This window comes from Pinus tabuliformis, chromosome J (genome assembly GCF_031772625.1).
Source record: "Pinus tabuliformis cultivar Carrire ecotype Pingquan chromosome J, CPIR1, whole genome shotgun sequence".
Lineage (NCBI taxonomy): Eukaryota > Viridiplantae > Streptophyta > Pinopsida > Pinales > Pinaceae > Pinus > Pinus tabuliformis.
Genome location: NC_142295.1, coordinates 903,136,938 through 903,159,001, shown reverse-complemented (window position 1 = coordinate 903,159,001; position 22,064 = coordinate 903,136,938). Strand labels below are relative to the sequence as shown.

The window sequence follows — 22,064 nt, the reverse complement described above, 5'->3', positions numbered from 1 at the left end:
TAATTGTCAAAAAAATAACTTGGTCTGTTCTGCACAAAACCCATGTCTTAGATTTTCAATATTCATCTTCATTTTCCTAAAAATTCCAATGCAAAAATATCACCTTTTATTCCAACGAATTTCCAAGTTGGAATATTTGACTATGAGCTGAAGATCAAATTCGCAATCTGGAAGAGACCTTGGAGGCTAAAATCATGAGTGATGTTATAAAAAATTCAGTGATAAACCATCATTGGAAAAATCATGCATAATAATCTTCAATTTATTAAAAATAAAGGAGAACAAATATTACCTATCCATAAGAGCATACATAATTATAAAATAAAATTATATGATAAATTATGATAAATGGCATGATAAAGAAGGTAGAAATGGATAAAATATATGTCAATAAATGATAATTAAAATGACAAATTAGTGGCCCAACATTTCCCCAAAGCTAAAAATGATGCATGTCCTCATGCAACCAATGCCTATGTACTAACCAATTTATAATACATTAATTAAAACACTCACCCCAACTCATGGTATTGATAGAACAAAATATTCCCCCCCTCGAAAGCGTCTTCAAAATAATGGGTTTTCAATTCTAGTAATGTTGGTAAAGATGTAACAATTTTCACTTTGACTTTTAACTATATGTATATGAAGTTGCAACAAAATATGGTACAAGTAACAACAAAATTCATTAACCTTTTTCTTAAAATCTACAAACCAGATCTTGCTGAAATTTCACAAGCATATTTCCACTATATTAATGATTCTCCATGCCAAAAGTCAAAGTCATCTAATGTACTAATTCTGAGATATAAGAAAAATTACTGTAGGTGATGATGTTTAATTTTATAAAAAATTATAAATCAATTTTGCTTAAAATTTCACAAGTTTGTTTCTATTACCTTACTGCTTCTCCACACCAAAAATCAAAGCAATCCGATGAACATATTTCAATATATCAACAAAATGGCTATAGGTGACAATGTGTGATTTATGGAATTTTACAAATTGGTTTAGCTTGAAATTTTCTGGGTTTTTTCATTTTAATGATTTTTTCTTGTTGTCTGAAAATCACAAGAATCTAGTTGATGGTTTTAAATATATACGTGAATCAATTTATGCACTATATAAAAATGAAATTGTATGCCTTAAATGAGGAAGAAGAAAGAAAACATCATTCATGCGTAGCAATTCATCCCCCAAACTTTAGAATTAGCGCACCCTCATGTTATACTAGAAAACAAATTGAGGTGGTTGCTACAATCGTTGTTGAAATCTTTGCTTGGTATATAACATCATGAAATAAGGGAGGTTTTGAGAATGAATAAGGATATGGATGAATGATAAAGAGTACTCGTGGCATGGTCATGACGAATAAATTAATGAAAAATAAACTCCCCAAAATTGAAAGCTTTTGTTTCTTCGAAAACAAGGAGTGGTAAAGAAGGGGAAATAATGGCTTAAATATATGAGTGAATAATGCTCAGTGGATTTTCATGACATTCTCCTAAACTTTTAATAAATAAAAAACTTATGCTATTTTACCTCAAGTTTTACCTCCGTGAAAGCGTGAAACAACATGGTTGGACTAATATTTGTTGAAGCTGAGGTAGGCTAAATGATGCTAAAAGTGATGCGAAAGGTGGAAGCCATGCAAGCTGAAAGAAAATGATCATAAAGTGTAGTAGGGTTTCCTTCCCCCAAACTGATTAGTTGCCCTGTCATCAAGATTTCTATAACACATCTCATGAGTGGCCTCAATCAATAATTCATCACCTCAGTTACCTCATTATATATAAAAGTGACATAATAATGTTGTGAATTCCATGGGATAATAATGGATAAAAAGGGAATATAAAAGTGGGTAAAAATGACGATAAAAAGATGCATACCCTAGACCCATCAACTTTGGTTGTTATGGGCACACAAATGGCAATACATGGGATGGATTAGTTATCTCAGTCTTTTCTTCTCAAGATTTGACCAATTACCTAGCATTCACAACCATAATTAGGCCTCTTTATTCTACCCCAAAATAATAGTAGTGTTGTTAAGTTACGAATAAATGGTGGCTAATTGGGCAAAGAAACTATCTTTGGTTAAAGATTGAAAACTTGTAGAATAAGGGAATGATAGACTAGATGATACAAAATTCCAAATCTCAAATATCCTAAAAGTTTTGTCCCTGAAATGTAAAGTGAATATTTAGAACTCATTAATAAATATAAATCATAACTATCATCATCTAAGAACTGATTAAATATTACCCCATGAACCATGAGTTCTAGCAAACCTTATATATGCAACAATAGACTTTATAAACATTTAGTTTTGAAAAAACAAGGTAACCAAGTAGATCATAGTATTGAATTAACTTCTATACCGTAGGAACAATCACTGCTACTAGCATACATCCATAGCCTTGACAGAGATTTCTTTTTAACCCATTGAGAAGCCATTGTCCCATCTATTAGAAATAAAAATACAGTTTCACGAGAATTTCAATTTACTTAGATGTCTAATGAAGATCACTGTTATGGCTTAGTAACCAGTTAATAACAATGCCATTCACGGGAGCTAATAAAAGTGAACAAGCTGGCTCGTGATGAGACCTCTTGTCCTTCAATTTTGCGATTGAAGGCTATTACCTTGGCTTGGTGACCAGTAATGGTAACGTCACTTTATTAGGACCTATGATCATGGTAGGTCAAGTTGTGATGAGACATCCTATCCTCTATTTGACTATTTATGTTTAAAATTAAACTATCGTTATTGTGAATCAACAAAATATTACTTAATAGATTGGGGTGACATGTTAGCTCCTTAAGAGCTAGGGATACCGTAAAATGTTTTGTAGTAACTATTTTCAACTTGGCTAGTCTTGCTTCTCGAAAATTAATAACCTTAAAATGATTGTTGATAAATATATTTTTCTTTGTTAAGATTGGGGTTGAGGAACAATTCATTAGATAATGACAAAAAGGTTTAAGTACAATTTTTTGTTAATCATCATAAATTTTACAAGATCAAGGACATGACAAATTAAGAAAGTTTAAAGTTGGCATGATGAAATCATCTTTGCATAATTATCATTTAAAAATAAGATTATGTTTATAGATAAACAATGATAAACTAACTACCCAATCATTATGTCAAAAAGGACCTAGAGCATTAAAAGTATTTCCCATTCACCAAGGAAAAAAATGGAAAGACCTACAAGTGTCAAATCAAGAAGTTTGAACAAAAGCGTGAAAATGAGCTAATAACAATAGTTGTGACTGAAGTAGCAATGGACATGTCTTAGGTAACAACAATCATGATTTACATAAAAACAAATATGATTGAGGTAACAAAAACTATAATTGAGGGAACAACAACTGTGGCCTAGGAAACAACAGGTGTAACTGAGGGAACACCAACCGTGACTTACGAAACAATTGTGACCAAGAGAACAACAATTGTGAGTTAGTAAACAACAATTGTGACTGAGGGAATAACAGCCGTGACTTAGGAATCAATAACTATAGCTAAGGTAGCAACAATTATGATTCGAGATTTATTTATCGAATGGTACCATTATTGCATGTTACAAGCTCAAAAATATCCATATCATTCATGAATTATCAAGAACTACTGTGACAACCCCCCTAAATTGACTCAATGGGTCATCTTGGCATAGTGACATGGAGAAGGATTAAACAATCAACAATTATAGTCACTTTACAAAATAACGAGGAATTAAGAGTGAATCATTCCTGACAAGAATTACCATAAGAGTGTTTGATATTAGATCTGAGGCAACCATATACTTGATAAGACTATGGAACAAAAGGATAGATGTGGAACAACAACATGAAACTCAAGAACTTCCTTCTTTTATTTTTATGAAGGAACACCAACCTTGACTTTGAAGGAAACAACACCTAAAACATAAATACATAAGAGAAATAATAAAAGAAACAACACTTTATTGAAAAATAATAAAGAAATAAATAACTTAAGTTACAATAGTTTTGATTTCGGATGCAACAATGTTGTTTCCTAAGGGAAGAACAATATGTTTCTAGGGAACAACAATCTGTCAATGGTGAATTAATGGAAATAAAAAATATTTTGGATTTTTTTGGGCAGAAATGATTTGGATCTTAAAATGGAAATCAATTCTTCATTTCTCATATTATTAATTCGTTAAGTAGTGAAAAAGTCTTCACGTTGTTTTCTTCATGTTGGTGGACAATAGTGGGAACAATTTTACAACAAACTCTTATGATCCATTATTTTTTAGATCATGACACCTAAAAATACTCAACATCATATGATATTAAATTTTTTAATATATGTTTGGATGACATTCCCTTATTTCATTAACATCGTCTTAAAGAATCACTCGTTCATAAATTCACCTTCTTTATTCTCCTGGGAGTTGCAAAAAACGAGCGTCTACCTACAATAAAAAATGAAATCATGGAAGAAGAGAGGCGATCAGGTTATCCTAATATAAAGCATATGCAAAAAATAACAAGTAGTTAATCTGTAAAACAAATCCACATAAAGATAAATAAAATGCATTAGTTACCTGCGGTAGAGCAATAGCCAACCATATTAACTAGCAGTGTTTTAATCATAACTTCTTCTTTTTTTGTCCGATTTGAGTGATTCCAAAGAAAAATGAAATATAATTCAGAGTGATATCTCCGATATAAATTTATTTTAAAAATTCCATGTGATGATATGTGAAACATGCTCAGAATGACCTGCATAAAATAGTTATTTTCTATTTCCCAGCTTATACCAACAATCCATATTTTGGAAGTAACTCTTTCATTTGATGATGGATTCAACTAATTAAAATTGAATATTAAAGCATATTAATTTATATATATCCAATGGAAAAAAGTTTTGAATAAAAGAAGAATTGATGGGTCAAATGTGCTAAGGAACAACTAAAAAAATAGGGTTTTAAGAGTGTTGATTTATGATAGGCAATCAATATTTTGGTCATAAGCTTCCCATACAATATCGAAATTGAGTGATTCAAATTACCTTGTAAACTAGATTCATATAGGAATATACCATAGAAAAAAGTTTACAATATATAGTCATTTAGGTCTCCAAAAATTAACTGTCTCAACTCTGTCCTTGAGCTTCATCTTGTCAATGTTTTTGTCATAAATTTTTCGTTTGAGATCCAAATTGAGTGATTAAAATTGGGTTAGAAAGTAGACATTAATGGATGCGTAGAATAGAGTCAAATTTTAAAAATATACCCGTCTAGTCCCTCAAAACATGACTGTTCAGATTGTATTTTTAGTAACTTTATCAAGCTCACATGCCATAAAATATGATATTTTTTCCAAAATGGTGATGATTGTTTGTAGAAATATGATTTTCAATATAATATGTATACATACACAAAGGAATTCATAGATATATCATTGATATTTATTTACAAATAATATTGCAATAAACAAAACTCTTTTTACATATAAAGAAATTTATTTATTTATGTACTTATTTATTTTGTTTTCTACACTAAGCTACTCTATTTGAAAACGATGAAATATTTCAATGTATAAGAGTATTTCCAATGTATCCATTTTCAAAACAAGGCCTCAAGTATGTACATACCCAAATTAGAAAAATACACGTTAATAAATACCAGGGTAGGAGAGACCAAGTTTCCTTGAAAAGATGGTGCCAAAAATTGCCAAAGTATGGAGTGATGTTGCAAACAAATGATAGATTGAAACCAAGATCCAATATAGCCTTTGCTTTCTTGGTTTTCCATAGTTTTCATATCATGAACTTCTTCGAATGTCTAATTGATCTCGTATTCTTGTTAATATAGATTAGAAGAAGCTACATTGTCTTCCATGACTTCTACAATCTTAAGATTTAAAACCTCCCTAAACCTAATGTAAGTTTCCAGTAGTGGTGTAGGTAAAATAGAATGGGTGGGAAGGGTGGGTAAATTTTTCAGTTCAACACTGTAAGCATGCATTGTTGATTTATTATTATGGAGGTGTGGGATGGATTGAGTAGGAAATTTTATAGGGCATGGAGGATTTTGATGATGTAGTTGATTGGGTTGTAGGGCTGACCTTGATAGGTAAGAAAAATGATTAGTTCATGTTGCAAGATGAAAGAAATATCCATGCAAGTAAGAAAATGAAAGGATAGAGTTTTGAACCATACATGTTGGCCATGGTTTCCATGGTTATGAGCTTGTAGCAACTTATCGATCTATTTGATATGTTGCTTTCATCCTCTTGAAACATGCTTCTCTTAGCACCGGTTGCAAAATACTTCTTCAAATTCTTCTTGATTTTCTTTCTCTTGTAAAATTATCAATTGTGAGTTTAGAGAGATAATAATATTATTTTTACAAAATTACTCATTTCAACTCCTATAACTCTTGTTCTTGTAGAAAATTCAAAAAACGAGAGGAAAGTTCCCTAGAACTCTTACCAGCCTTGAAGATTCCTCCTTTAAATGATAAGTTTTTTTTTTTTTTGAATTTCTACCTCTATGATTCCTGCTTATATTCATGCATGCTATATGACCTAGAACTACTTATAAAGAGAAGACTCACCACACGTTAGCTAGTGTACGTGTGTAGGTTATTGCCTTCTGTCTTTAATATCTAACCCTCTCGGAGTCAATATTTCATCTACAACTTGATATTAGTGTGGTAGTGCTATTTGACTGCCTCCCTGACAATGAAACCAAAATGTTGGAGAATTATTTTTCTTAATAAAAAACCAACTAATCACCTGAACATTAATTATCAACCCAAGGAACACCTTTTTATTTCAAGGAAGTTTGAAAAATATATGCAAGTAGCTACCAATAACTAATATTGCTCCTATATGAGATTCCTGTGATAACTTACAATTACTTCTATTGGATGGAAATAAATCTATCTTATGCACACTCCTAAAGCTGTTGAAGAATCAAGGGAAATTAGGTGTAGTGTGATTCTTCTTGACTTGATAACAATTTGTGGAGTCTTTTTACTTATTTTTTATTGTTAGATTAATCTTATTCTTCTTATTATTAATTCACGTGTGTGTATTTCATCAAATTTCTACCAAAAAAATAAGAACAAGAACACACAATGTTGGCTCTTTTCCAAGGCAAAAACCTCTCTTCTCTTGAGAGGAAAACCCTTCGGTAATTTTATGTTATTGAAGCTTATTATTTATCAATGCCAAACCATAGGCCCTTGATAAGAATATTCTCCAAGCACAAGTCAAGTCCTTTCTCCTTTCTTCACTTTGTTCTTTGATACTTAGTCTTCTTTCTTCTGGCACTTCGTTTCCCGACACTTCGTCCTCCTTTCAACTATTGATAGACCTTGTTTATGTGAGCTCTAGATGAGATGCTTATCTTAAATACTTAGAGATATCCTTCACTTATGTAGACACCTTCCTTCTTTCAACCAAACAAGATCCTTCTTGAGATGTAGATGTAGACTGAAGTGACTACACAACAGCCCTAGATTCTTACACGTGTGGTAGGTAACCTTGAAAATTAGGGTCCTTTCACCTTCGCTTGATTAGGATTCCTTATAGGCCTAACTTTCTAGCCCAACCAATGATGAACATGTGATTGTGATCTTGCTGCTGATATAACTACAGATTTCCCTTCCTTTTCTCGCACGTGTGACTATATTTTCCCTAGAAAACAACCTCCAACCTTCGCTTATACTTCCTCTTACTTCACTGCACTAGAGGCTCCTTGTCTTCATCCTATTTTGTTCATTTCCTGGCTCCTTGACTTCACTGGTTTCAAAGATGATTTCGTTGTCTTTTGAGGGAGTGGAAAACCTCTATATATAGAGGTCTGTCCCTCCTTTAGGCCGACTTGAAGACTACAAGCCGACTTGGAGATTCTTCATCATTTTTTCTTCTTGAAGAATGTCGTTACATGGAGAGGAGTTGACTTTTCTTGGAGGGTTTTCCTTTGACTCTTTATGCAAGTATATACATGGTGTAACATGCTCTCAAGGTCTTCAACATAATCCTTTGGACTCTTTGACTCACCTATAGCACTTTAACATGTGCTAGACCTATTTCAATAAGCAAGAAACTCATTGACATATATTATAAAAATAATATTTAATTTCTTGAATAAATACAAATAGAACAAGTACATTTATGAAGACCGAACCTAGTTACATTCCCTTCAACAAAAGCAATATTGATCTAGCAAAGCCTAAAAAAACTCAAAATAAATAATAGAACCGAAAATGAAATCTATTTCTAACTGAATCAAAATTGCATACAAAACAAGAATTTAATGAGAAGCTAAAACTAAACCTTCAACCTACATAAATATTCCACTCTACGTTTCAAAATAAATCAGAAATCATTACAGATTTAAAACAATTTTTATTTCAAAGAGAAGCAACATGAATTCAAAGGAACAATATTCGTATTTCTAAAGAACAGAAATCATAAAAGAGATACAACAAGATTTATTTACATTAGAGTGGTTGCATTTCAGAAAAAATCAAAGCAACAATCATTTATTCAAATCAAATAACAACAAATGAAATGTAACAACCTATGATCTATGTAAGTACAACAAATACCAAATGGATATATTTTACATTTCAAGGCAACACTTTGTCTAGGGGAGCATACCCAAATACCTAGGCGTTAGTTCACCTTAGAAAGACTCAAAGCATATTACAAGTAGACAATTATGAAATTCCACGGATAGTTCCTTTCATTAAAAAGTAAAAATATATACAATACAGTTCCGAGCTCTACCTCTAATTCAATAATTTTCCATTCCCCTCTTTGATATTTTTCTTCATTTAAATATATAGAGAGTAAGGGAAAATTAAAACTAAATTCATTAGAAAATGATTTCTGTTAAAATTATATATTTTCCACAACAAATTAATTAGCAAGATCAGATCTGAAAGATCTCTCCATCATGATTCAACTGGAACAAGTCAAATTTCGTATTGCAATTGGGATAATTTGGAAAATGAACATAACAACAAATATCGGGAAAATTTCTTCAGATAACCTTACGTTTCTCTCAATCCTAAACAAATTTTGGAAAACTACTCATCGTAAAACTAATTTGGCCTATTCTTCCCAAAACCCATGTCTCGAATTATCAAGATTCATCTTCAATTTCCCAAAAATTCCAATGCAAAAATATCACTTTTAATCCCAACAAATTTCTGAGTTGGAATATTTGACTATAAGTTGAAGATCAAATTTGTAATCTAGAAGAGATCTTGGAGGCTAAAATCATGAGTAATGTTATAAAAAATTCATTAATAAACCATCATTGGAAAAATCATGCATAATAATATTCAATTTATTAAAAGTAAAGGAGAACAAATATTATGTACCCACAAGAGAAAAAATAATTATAAAATGAAATTATATGATAAATTATGATAAATGGCATGATAAAGAATGGTAGAAATGGATGAAATATTTGTCAATAAATGATAATTAAAATGAAAAATTAGTGGCTCAATAATGTGTCACACATTTTCATATCACTATAGGCATCTCTAGTGCACTCCTCTGCATTAGATGGTTCTACATATCATTAGAATACATGCTACACACGTTCTCACAAATTAGCGCACTTTCTATTCACAATCGACCCTTGTGTCACAACTTGTGTTCTAAGACTTGTAACATGGAGTTTCAACTGTCCCACTTAGAAATAAGTGTTTCTTTGCTATCATTTCAATGTGTGGTTGTTGATCATGACTCTTGTGTATTTTTTTGGCTTGTATTGATGGCATTCGTGTATGTGGTCCACGTTTGAGTCTTGTTCATATGCTTTTCCCTCTCTTACTCTATTGGTCCCACACTTAGCCATTTTGGAGCTCTTCCTGGTCCTCTTACCCAATGCAAGTTATGAAATCTTACAATCCTTCAACAGGTGATGAGAACTCCCTATTCATGATCCTTATTGATGAAATATCTTCCTCCCAAACTTTTGCACTGAGTCCTCTTCAAGGCCATCTCCTTCAAAGCATAGTCACCTAACACTTGTTGCATGCTTTGACTCATTAGTGGCCCTATAAAGAATAAAAATGTGCCATACAAGGTATCTTCCCTCTCACAATGCATTAAGCCTCTCACTGGACAAAGTGATTTGACTTCTACTACTTGACTTAGAAAATTGTGCAATTTCCTCTTCTAGTGAGCATTCTTGAGTGCAGGGCGCACTTTTAGTGAACAATCAGGAACTGCGGAAGTAGAATGTGCTAGCATAAGGCATAGGGCATAGGGCATAGGGCATAGGGCACACTTTTAGTGAATAATAAGACATTGTGGAAGAAAACTATGCTAGCCTTAAGCCTCCTCGTCCTCCCAGTGCATGACACAGTTCTAGTTGACAGTGGAGCTTCCTATAGATCACTATTGAAGAAAACTATGCCTTCCTTTAAGCCTACCTCTCAGTCATAGTGCATGACACAGTTTTAGTCAGCAAGACGTCAACCATTGCTCACTAAAATTCATCACTATGAAAACACTTATCTTTCCTTTCCTTCTTAGTGATAACATAATTCTAGTGAGCAATGGGCTCATATATTACTCACTTCCAAGCTCAAATACATTATCACTGACTTCTACTCCCTTGAGCCTAGCACATGGTGCTCTTTTTAGTCACCAAGCTCATCACGCTATCTCTTGCACTTGCTCATTATGTTGGACCCTGAAGAGACCCTCCTCATAATGCATGGTGCAATTTTAGTGAGAAATTATGCCTCGCATTAGTCACTGCAGAGCTCAACTGAACCATCCTCAACAAGCCTTCCTCTTTTAGTCCTCACATAGAGCTATCACAAGTAGCTTCTTCCAAGAGAAAAGTGCAGATAAAATAAATGATTTCAGGACTAATCTTGCCTTTTCATGAGTGATATTCATTGGCAGGTGTACCTCCTCAACATGGAAAGATGAGATGCTCAAGGAAGATGTCAAGGAGAAGAAACAAAGAAGCACTTATAGAAAAGAAGCACAAAAAAGAACCATCATGAAGACATGGAGAGATCCTAAACCAAGACAAAATAAAGACATTGCATGATAAATCAAAAGGTCCCAATGTTGATCCAAGTCCCTTTGGAGGGTGAAGATGAAAAACAAAGAAAATCTCTCATCATGAATGAAATAAATAGCAACAAAGAGAAGAGCATGGCATTGTTGTATCATCACGTAGTTCCATGTCATCAATCCAAAATCATGGCTTGTACAAGTGATATCGTAATGTCATATGTGTCACTATGTATTGCCACAAATTTTGTGGATATAGTTATTGTATTATCAAAAAATGATGAAATTTAAAAGAGGTGGAAGTGCAAGAGTCATATGTGGAATATGTAAAGTCATATGTGGACAAACGATTCTTATATAAGTTGAAAAGTTATTTAGGAGTCTAGGAGCCATGAGGGTAGCTCAAGATTCATAGGGGATATGAAAGGTCATTCATCTTGTTATAAAAGAAACCTCATAACTCAAGCAAGGGGATTTTTGGAGGCTCAAACTTTGGAGAGCTAGCCTTGTCTTCTTCAGCTTAGCATAGTAGAGAAGATCGTTCTTTTGGAGCAGAAATAAGTGACTTAATGTTCCACTACTAGAACTAGTGGCTCACCATTGTAACATATACTCGGATATTTCACTTAATATTTGAAGCTAATTGAGCCAACACATCTTCATGCATGTATCATGAATATTGTAAGACTATTCTTGAGATGTTTGCGGTATATTTTATGTTTATATGTACTAAGAAATTGAACTACTTCATTGGATTTGGTGCTTATCTTGTTGAATATGTATTGTATTTGATTTAATGTTCATTGTGTCTATGTGAACTATTTCACTAGATAGCCAACAAATATTTCCTTGCTCTCGTGTGCCTCTCTTAGGATAATATTATTACTTTCCTTCTAGAGACTCACTTTTGTCTCTCCTCTCATGAAGGACTCCTTTTATACATTGCAATTGGTGTTTCATAGTGTCAACTTACTTGTTAATTTCAAAGGATATGTGTGAAATATCTTATTTTATTCCTTGTAGCCGAGGCAAACCTCAAGTTATGGTGGCCGGGCCGATGCTCCGTGTGGGGCTCCTACATCAAACAGTGTGAGGTATAATTGGAACTTCACATCGGGGAGACCCCTTGTATGTTGGTGGATTTCCAACACGATCAATAATAAGATATTTTTTAAACATAAAAACATACATGTCTATTTCCACATATATGGGTCCCTCACCATATGAATTTGTTTATTTGCTTATAACCTATATGTACTATATACCATAACCATCGCTTAGACCCTGCAGGTCTAGGTTCTATATGATTGCGTTTGTATTTAATTCCATATGCCCACGTGAATTATCTACAACCATACATGTAGTGGAAACCACATGTTGATCCGACAAAGAAAGGGGGTACCACACTCAAAAATCTTGATTGATTTGTAGACCCCCCTCCTTGTGACATCACTAGGGGGTCCACATTCACTATTCCAATGCGATGTTCCACTCTTCTGATCTAATGGTGGAAACCCGCTTTCGTCAGATTGATGATTATCAAAGGCCCGACCTTACACTGGTATGGAAGAGGTTTGGGGGGGGGGTGTGGGGAATGGATCCTCACCATCTATTGTTTAATTTTATCCCTCCTTGATTTGACTATAGACCCCAATTTTTTAGTGATGGTCACTTTTTCCATATGTTCAACCCTTGGTACGGTATACACCATGATGGATAAGCTCCTCATGTCCAATAATCCAACGGTTGAAGCCACAACACTCAACCAATATGGTTTGGAGCTTAGTACTAGTTCTAATCTCCCTCCCTCCTAATCACATGAATTGTAATGTGAATAAGAGTGGTCAATAAAGTGTGGTTCCTCTATGCAAATGCCACATTGCATAAATTTCACATTTTGATTTAATTTTCAACCTACGTCCCGAATTCCATAATAATAGATTTCGCACACTACGTTAAGTCTTGACCCATGTCCTAAATTTTGTAATTAATAATTTCACTTGATTTTGGGTATATAAATATATATTTACATATATATTTTATTTATAGCATAATGGTGGACGTGTTCTATGTGGCAATTTATACACTAGTCCTCAATCACGTTTGTGTAAGAATGAATAAACCCTTCTTGTCATCACTCATGTACAAACATAAAGGATTATATATGTTTGTTTATGTGTTCCCAATCTTATATGTGAATTCATAACCTCATGGAATTACATCCTAATCCAAAAGACCATAACAGTGGTCATTAATGATATGACCATTATAATTTTTTGACTAGTTGAATGCCAAGCAATTACAAAATGATTTAAATCTTATTTTGTTAATATTAAGTACTATGCTTAGTACTGATCATATCATTTGATGTAAAGTTTTTAATGCACAATGTCAGTGAGAATATGAACACCATGCATAAACGAGGTGTACATAAATACTTGAAATAATTTCCAAGTTCATTTAAGCAACAATATAATTATTCCAATTTATAGAAGTTTTAGTTTTCCAGTATAATCATTCTAATTGAGCACAAATTTTGGTTTTCACTTTTTTCTAAAATTTGGAGATGATGCCAGTCTTCTGACGCTGGTTTTGATGGCAATGATTATGTTGCCACTATGGAAAATTTGTTGGAATAAAAACTCAGTGTTGGTACATCAACTTTAACTTCAGTTGGGCATCCTACGATACTGCGCAGGTCTTGCGACATTTTTCTTGGTCTTTTGACGACAGTTACGATGGAATATAACACGGAGACTATATAAATATTGTCAGATGAAAACACCTCGTGTCAGTAGACCAAACCAACTTTCCTTTGGTCATCCAATGGCATGAATGTGAATAATATGACAACTTTTTTGAAAAAAAAGGGCCCCTTTTTTGGTAGATCGACTCACTAACCTATCAATAATCCAACATAGATGTGTAGGTTTTTGTGATGATGGCCTTCGACTCAATGTTTCTAGATCGGTGCAACAATTGTCAAATTTACGATGGCTATTTGGAGAAATTTCAACAAAGACCTCTTGCTTTGATGACCAAGGTTCCAATGACGGTTTGCAACACAATTCCGACAAAAACTTGGGATCTCTAAATTTCGACCTTATGACATGCGATGTTTACTGGAATCTAGATTTTCCATGACAATGATGACAAGAGCATTTAAGGAACAACCAAAGGCCATCTAAAATTGAGTAAATTTGTAGTAGTGAATGGAAAACTCTCTAGGATTCCAAAACGTACATAGTCCTCTTCTTGTCCACTTGCATTAATTGTTATAGATTAACAACCTACCAAACATTCTGAAAATGCCATTTTTTCATTGAATAATTTTGTTTTCCAATTCATCATAGTAATTTGTTGTTCTTTGATACATATTCTTTTAATAATCCTTTATTCACCTTTGTAATTAAGGCCTATTGTGTTTTAAGATATGATATTCATTTTGGGTTGGATGATATATTGGAGAATTCCTCAATCATGACAATGTACCCTGTGTTGATGATAATTTCTTCTTATTCTTGGAGGATTTTCTTACTACTTCTTCCACCCCTATTTTAGTCCTCTTTTGAGGTTCTAGGAGGATATTTAAAATAATGAGTATGAAATCCTAAATTGGCTTTCCATAGTTTGTACTTGATGGTTTTAGGGGTGTTTGAAATTTGAATTTAAGGAGAACCTTTTACAAAATATGAACTTGATGTTCTAGAATTGAGAGAGGGCCCCTTCCTTTTTAGTCTGCTATAATTAATGGGATATTCAAAGAATCTATATCTGTATTCTTTGTTGCTTCATTTTCATAATTGATTTTTGGTTTTTTCATATGATTGGATCCATGGTTTTTCTAGTTTGATTTGAACTTGCCTCTGTGTTAGGGTTAAGTAGAGGGATTGGATGGGACTCATTATGAGCTATAGGTTGATATAATTTAGAAGGAATTTGAAGCCGAGGATTGTTAAATAATAAGGGTTCATATTGATGCATCAATATTTAAAGATATTATGGGTTTTGAAACCATTGCTATAGGTAGAGAAGGGTTGAGAATGTAGGTTGTGGTGTCAGGAGGGGGGATTCTCAAAACTCTCAGTGTATTTAGTAGGAGTAAGGACTCGAGCTAGAATCACAAAATTAAGTGGGAAATATCTAAAGAGATGCTAATTTTCATGGAATTTCCTACATCTAAAATGGTTACTCTCATAATCAATAATTTCCTTCCAGACCATGTTATGGTAAGAAATGTTTATGGAGATTAGAAGTAGCTTGGATATATTCATACATAGAGTCTAACATAAGAGGAATTATACCTTGGTTAGGCTTCAAATTTTTTAACAAAGTGACCAAGGAAATTACCTATTCCCTATGGGGTTTCTTCTTCCACAAATTCCTTTCAAAGGGAGAAGAGCCTTATCCATAATGGGGATGCCATAAAAAAATATTTTTTAGGCTTAATATCTCTATCCAAAAGTGTAGATAGATACCTACAGATTTTAAGAAGTATGGACCATTTTGAAAGATTCTTTTTCTATTTTCCAAGTTGGAAAATATGATTGGGAAGAATGCATTTTCCTAAAATTCTAAATTGGTATACAATTTTGGTCTCCAGTTTTTATAGACCCACCAGGTTAGATATTTTCTTGTGGGCCAAATTCCTATGAACTTATCGATTAGTGTGTGATCCTCAATGAATTGGATTTATTCTCTGATGTAGCTATATTTTACTTCATATTTGAGATTTATGATTTCCTTTTATGGGCAATGACTAGGGTTTCTCTTTTGAGTGGGTACATATGTTCTATAATCTATGGAGTGAGGTTGCTCTTCACTTACTTCATTTTCCTCTTCAAGATGATCAAGATATGAAAGTGGACGTATATGGGAATTTGAGTTTCTGTTTTGAGTGTGCGAGGTGTTGGAGAATCTAGCAGGGAAAATATTTAAACCAATTATCCTTAACCTTAATAGTTTCTTGTGAACATTAGTTATCTTCTTATGATTCGTTGTTATATATTTTCATCAAACAATTATCAAGATGAAAAAAATAAAGACAATAAACAAAAGAAGTAGGCTCCAAGCTAGGAAAAAACCCCTCCAAGGGGAAACCTAGAAAACATCTCTTCTCTTCTAATAGAATTTGCATCAAATGAGAAAACCAAGACCTAAACTCCTAGATTAAGCCTTCCTCCAAACACCAAGTTATTCTCAAAGAATCTCTTCCAAGTAGTTCAAATATCAACCAAGTCATCAAGGGTCAATCCCCCTTCAACCCGCTTCAAATCTCAGCTTCAGCCCCTAACTCGGATCTTCTATCTCGATCTGCGATTCTTGGCCCTGAAATAGCTATAGAAACCCTAATTCCTTCATATTTGTGAGAGAATAAGGCTCAAAATAAGATCCTTCTTCCTCTTCTTGATTTCGTATTACTTCCTTGACCTTCGCCCTAGCTTCCTTCTTGCTCCTTGCTTCATATCAAACTTGTCTCTTGTGTATATCAAATGTGTGTCAAATGAGGTCAAAGATGGTTATATATATATATATATATATATATATATATATATATATATACATATAGGTTTTTCATGAGGCGAATAGCCCTCTCTAGGTCGACTTCTCACTGGTAGGGCTGACTTGTGCTTGAAGGCTTATTTTGACTTTCTAGACTCAATTTTTTTTTTTTTTTCAAGTTACAACTTTCCCAATAGGACCTTATACAAATGACATTGAATCTTTTGACTCTTGAAACTTATTCTTATGACATGAAAAAACATATAATCATGAAGAACATACTTAAACTAGTTGACCAATCAGAAGAAGTGTGAAACCCATGCTTGAAAATAATAAATCTTCTTTCTTCTATTGCTTGTTACATAAGATATACATAATGACATGAGTACAATGACAATTATGAAGATTGAAAATAGTTACATTTTCCAACAATCCTTCTTAGCTAGGGAGGTATTCATCATTGGAAAACTGGTACAAGGATATTATCAAGCTAAAGAGTTCTCATAAGAAGAGTTGGATTGGTAAGAAAACTTTAAGCATCAACATCATAACCAACATTGCCCACTTAGTAAGGCCTTAACTTGCAAAGCTCTTATTTAGAACATAATGTTGGGAGGCTTTATGTGAGATACAAAAATATCTCTCAAGGTACATACCCCATCTGGATGTTCACTAGGTATGTCCTTTTATGACTATTCTTATCTTCAATTCCCAATCCTCAAAAATATTGGTTCTCTTCAACCAATGTTGTCTTGGATACTTTTCAAATCCTAAAAGAGTGTCAACCAACAAGACTACTTCCTATCTTGGATTATTTATCCTTAATTAATATTAATATCATATGCTTATCCAATTCTCCATTCTCCTTCCTAGTTCCTTCACTATGACTTATGAATGTTAGTCCTGGTCTAGTGTGTGAGACATGGAGAATATGATCTCTTAACATCACTCCCTATTAGATAGAGAGGAGATCCTCATTGATATTTTATTAGGGAGTAAATTCTTGCTCCTTCACAAGTATCTAACGAGACTTCTTACTCCCTCCCAAATATAGAGGAGATTCCTTACTTCCTTTTAATTAAGAAGTCATAACCACAAGCTCTTTAATTTTTCTTCATAAATACATCAACTACTAGATCTTCAAGTAGTAGCTGCATGGCTCCTCCTTTCCTTTGCATCTTATCATATTGAGTTTCTACCTTCTTGAATATTATGGAGCCATTTTTTTCTTTCAATTTTGTGACAAGGTTCAGACCATCAACCTTACATATCACTTTATTCTAGTTATCATAAATGAAGGAATTATATTGAGCCTATCCTAACTCTCTCTAAACATGAAAGTGTTCTTCATTGTTACAGGAACATGAAAATTAGGTTATCGTCTAGTACTACTACCTTTCAATTCCAAGATGATGTACACATCTTGACCATATAATCCTTCAAGGGATTATCCAAGCCATTCACTCAATTCGTAGGATTGAGTTCAATGAAAAGCAATTGCAAATATGCTTGTCTCTGTTGGAAATAATACTGAGAGGGGGGGGGGGGGGGGTGAATCAGTGTTATCAGATTAGATAAAACTTTTCAATTTCATACTCAGAAACATATACGCTACTTCAATTAAGTGAACCCGCGTGTACACGCTTCTGTGTCTAATGCAACTAGCGTATATCCAGAGATCTTAAGATTCAGTTAGCTTAATCTTCAGTAAATGCATCAGAACATTATTAAGCATATTAACAGTAAACAGGTGCAGTATAACAGAACAGAACATCACACAAGAGCCACACACATGAACACCATGATATAAGGTGGAAACTCAATGTGGGTGAAAACCACCTGCTGCAATTCGTCTCTTTCTTCTTTAATAAGAAACTTCTTTTACAATGTACTGGTGCAGTCCTTTACCAGTACGCAGGCTACAACCTGCAGAGGGCTACAACCCTCTCTCGTTTTCCAACTACTTTTGGAAGGGAGCTACAACCCCCTCAGCTCTTGTACTAGCCGATCCATTTACTAGTACGTAGGTGCTGACCCTACAACCTTCTTTCTTTCAGGGACCACGTTTCATCAATTTTCAGACTGGATCCAAGAGTACAAAACAAACATTACTGCAATACAATTATCAACTTATACTTGCATCATAATTCATTAAACAACCCAATACTGAATCACTGAAACCCTGTCATCAAGAACACAGAACCCAAACCAGAGCCCAGAACTCTGCAACAACCACCAGAATCAACAACAACCTGAAATATCAAATCTTATTATGCATACGCTACTTCACTGTACCAAAACCGCGTGTATACGCGCTTTCTCCAAAGGCAACCCGAGTGCAGATCTAGAAATAATTACTTATGCCTTCGCTGTCAGATCCGACCCTTGCCAAGCATCCCAAACAGATAAACAGTGATACCAGATATTCTCACTTCGTCAGACACACCATGCTTGCCCTAACTTGCCTAATGATCTTCTCCTTATATAGCCTTAGGCCCTTTACAATACCACGGTCCAAAACCATAGTAACCCAATACCATCAGCTTCAAAACTAGGGATCAACACGTTCGTTGAGACATCAAGGTCCAAAACCATAGGCACAACTTCCAAGGAATAACCGCCGTGGACCAAAGATAAGTTTTCCACATACACTCGCTTTTACTGAAGCCAACCAGCGTGTACACGCGACTTGATATATAGAGAACCTGCGTATACGCGACTTGGTATATAGTGAACCTGCTTGTATACGCGACTTGGGCTTAACAAACCTGCGTGTATGAACTTTCTTGGCATGTTGTACTAAGATCTGTCCTCTGATTAAGTTGCCATCACCTGTACCAACCTCTGAGCACCTGTACCAACCTCTGAGTGAGTTGCCATCAAGGACAACACTTGAATCATAATGCCAACAATCTCCCCCTTTGGACTTGATGGCAACCACAACACCAAGTCACTCTCCCCCTTTGACATCAAGGGCAAAGGGCGGACCAAGATATTCTCTTCTTTGGTATGCCTTTTACTGTCCATACTGCTGTCCATACTCCCGCTGAGTACATGCTGAAGTTTCTGATTTGGCTCCCCCTTTGTATATGCCAAGTTGTATCAATCCATCCATGCTCCCCCTGAGCAGATGCAGGTTCTAAGACCAGCCATTCAGATCTGTACCATAAGCATCAGCCCGCAATACTATTCCTTTGATCAAACAACAAGATGTATCATTTAGTTTCATCAGCAAATTCTAACCATAATGCCAACAATGAATGATTTGAAGTATATGCTCCCCCTGAGTGTGAGCCAACCATGACTGAACCATTTCCTGAGTCTGTTCTGCTCCCCCTGAGCCTGAGCCAACCATGACTGAACCTGGGTCTGTTCTGCTACCCTTTCTTCATATACGCGACTTTGCAGCCTGTAACTCGCGTATATATGCGACTTGTCTTCATTATATCAGCGTATGTAGGATGTAATACTGAATTTCATCACTTTCAGATTCCCCTGTGTCTGCTATGTCAGCTGTCTGAATTATGCCACACCTTTCTGTCTCTGTCTTCTTCAGTTCCTGGATCTGTGATGATGTATGGTCCTCTTGTTTTGAATTTTGAAATCTACTCCTGCATTCCCTTGCTTTATGCCCATAGTTGTTGCATGTATAACACCTTACATTTTTCATGTTCCTTCTATCACAATCAATTGCTTTGTGTCCATATGCCTTACAGGCAAAGCAATATCCTCTGAAATACCTGGGATGCGATGATCTTTCTTGAACCATTCTACTTCTACATCTGGCTGCAACATGTCCAAGATTATGACATACATAACATTCAACATTATTCAGTGGAGGAAATAATCGTCTATCACGTCCATAGTTAGGAGTAAAGGATCTTCCTTGAGGAATTTCTTTCCTTGGTTGTTCCTTGTTGAGCATTTCAGATTTCTCATTAGAGTTTCTTGCCTCACCTTGTGAACTAGATTCACCTTCAACATATTCATGAAAACCAAGACCAATTTTGATAGCAGGAGACCTTTGGCTATTAAGAATATCATCCAAGACTTTAGTACTATCTTGAAATCGTAAAAGCTTATCCTTTTCTTCTAGTTTACCTTTCAAGATATTTACCTCAACTTGATGTTGTTCTTCCTTTATCAGATACTGATTCCTTAGGTCTTCTTCAGCTTTTCTTCCTTCTTCCACTTGTCGCTTTAATTTGATCACTTCATGTTCTTGATCTTCAAGAGCTTCTTTGTTCTGTTCTCTTGATTTTTTAAGATCTTCTTTTAGAGAGAGGATCTTTGATTCAAGCCTTTGAATAGTTATGCTCTGATCTTTTACTACATCCTGCAATTTCTCCCTTACCCTGGTTACTGTCTCCAATTGTTCATTTAATTTGGTAACTTCTTCAGTTTCTGGATTCTTCTTTTCATGTGCCATGAGACTTTTAATATCTTTTCTATTATTGGATGAAGCATTCTTCTTTTCATGTGCCATGAGACTTCTAATATCTTCACTATCATTAAATGGACTTGTAATATGGGTATAATAGCTTCTACCATCTTCTTCAGATATCCTTCCTTTGTTATGAGGGCATCTAGCAGCATAGTGACCAACTCTACCACATAGAAAACATTTGAAAGGTAGCTTACCTTTGAACCGTCCAGTTCCCCGTTCAAGATTCTTGACAAAATTTACCTCATCTTCTTCCTCTGACACTTCGAATGCGGCTTCTGGTGGTACCTCTTGTCGCATTTCAAAAGCAGTTAAGATCCCGTGAAGCTGTGACATGGTGATTTTCTGCACATTCTCCTTTTCTTCTATGGCAGTTACTTTAGAATCAAATTTAGCAGACAGAGATCTCAAGACCTTCTCAACTAAGACAACTTCCTCAAATTCTTCACCCAGATCCCTCATACAATTCAGAATCTCATCCATACGCAGGAAATAATTAGCTATGCTTTCATTACTATGCATCTTAAGAGTTTCATACCGGATTCTGAGAGTTTGAAGCTTTGCTCTTTTTACCTGATCATCTCCTTCGTAGCTTGTGACGATTTTGTCCCATATTTCCTTAGCTGATTTGAAATGCATGATCTTCATAAATTCTGATTGTGTCAAACTACTCAATAGGACAGTAACAGCTTTGGCATTGAGCTCATATTGCTTTTTCTCTGCTGGATCTGTAGGAGTTGCTGATGGGAATTTGTATCCTCCTTCTACGATTCCCCAAATTTCTGCTCCAAGTGATTGTAGATATGCAGTGGTTCTTATCTTCCAGTGAGTAAAGTTGTTCCCGTCAAAGACTGGTGGCCTGATGTGTGCCTCTCTTTCTGGATTAGCCATTCTGATGGATCTTTTCCTTCAAGCGATCAAGCTTCCTCTGAAGGACCTGCTCTGATACCAATTGTTGGAAATAATACTGAGGGGGGGGGGGGGTGAATCAGTATTATCAGATCAGATAAAACTTTTCAATTTCATACTTAGAAACATATACGCTACTTCAATTAAGTGAACCCGCGTGTACACGCTTCTGT

General features: G+C 34.6%; 1 long non-coding RNA gene across 1 annotated transcript in view; it reads right to left on the bottom strand.

Annotated features, from left to right (window-relative positions):
* Positions 1–4,232: 4,232 nt before the first annotated feature.
* LOC149229634 (uncharacterized) overlaps positions 4,233–22,064 on the bottom strand; it is a 105,325-nt gene continuing 87,493 nt past the window's right edge. The window contains exon 4 of the long non-coding RNA XR_016247303.1: positions 4,233–4,441. This is a non-coding gene — a long non-coding RNA (uncharacterized LOC149229634). The remainder of the gene's footprint in view (positions 4,442–22,064) is intronic.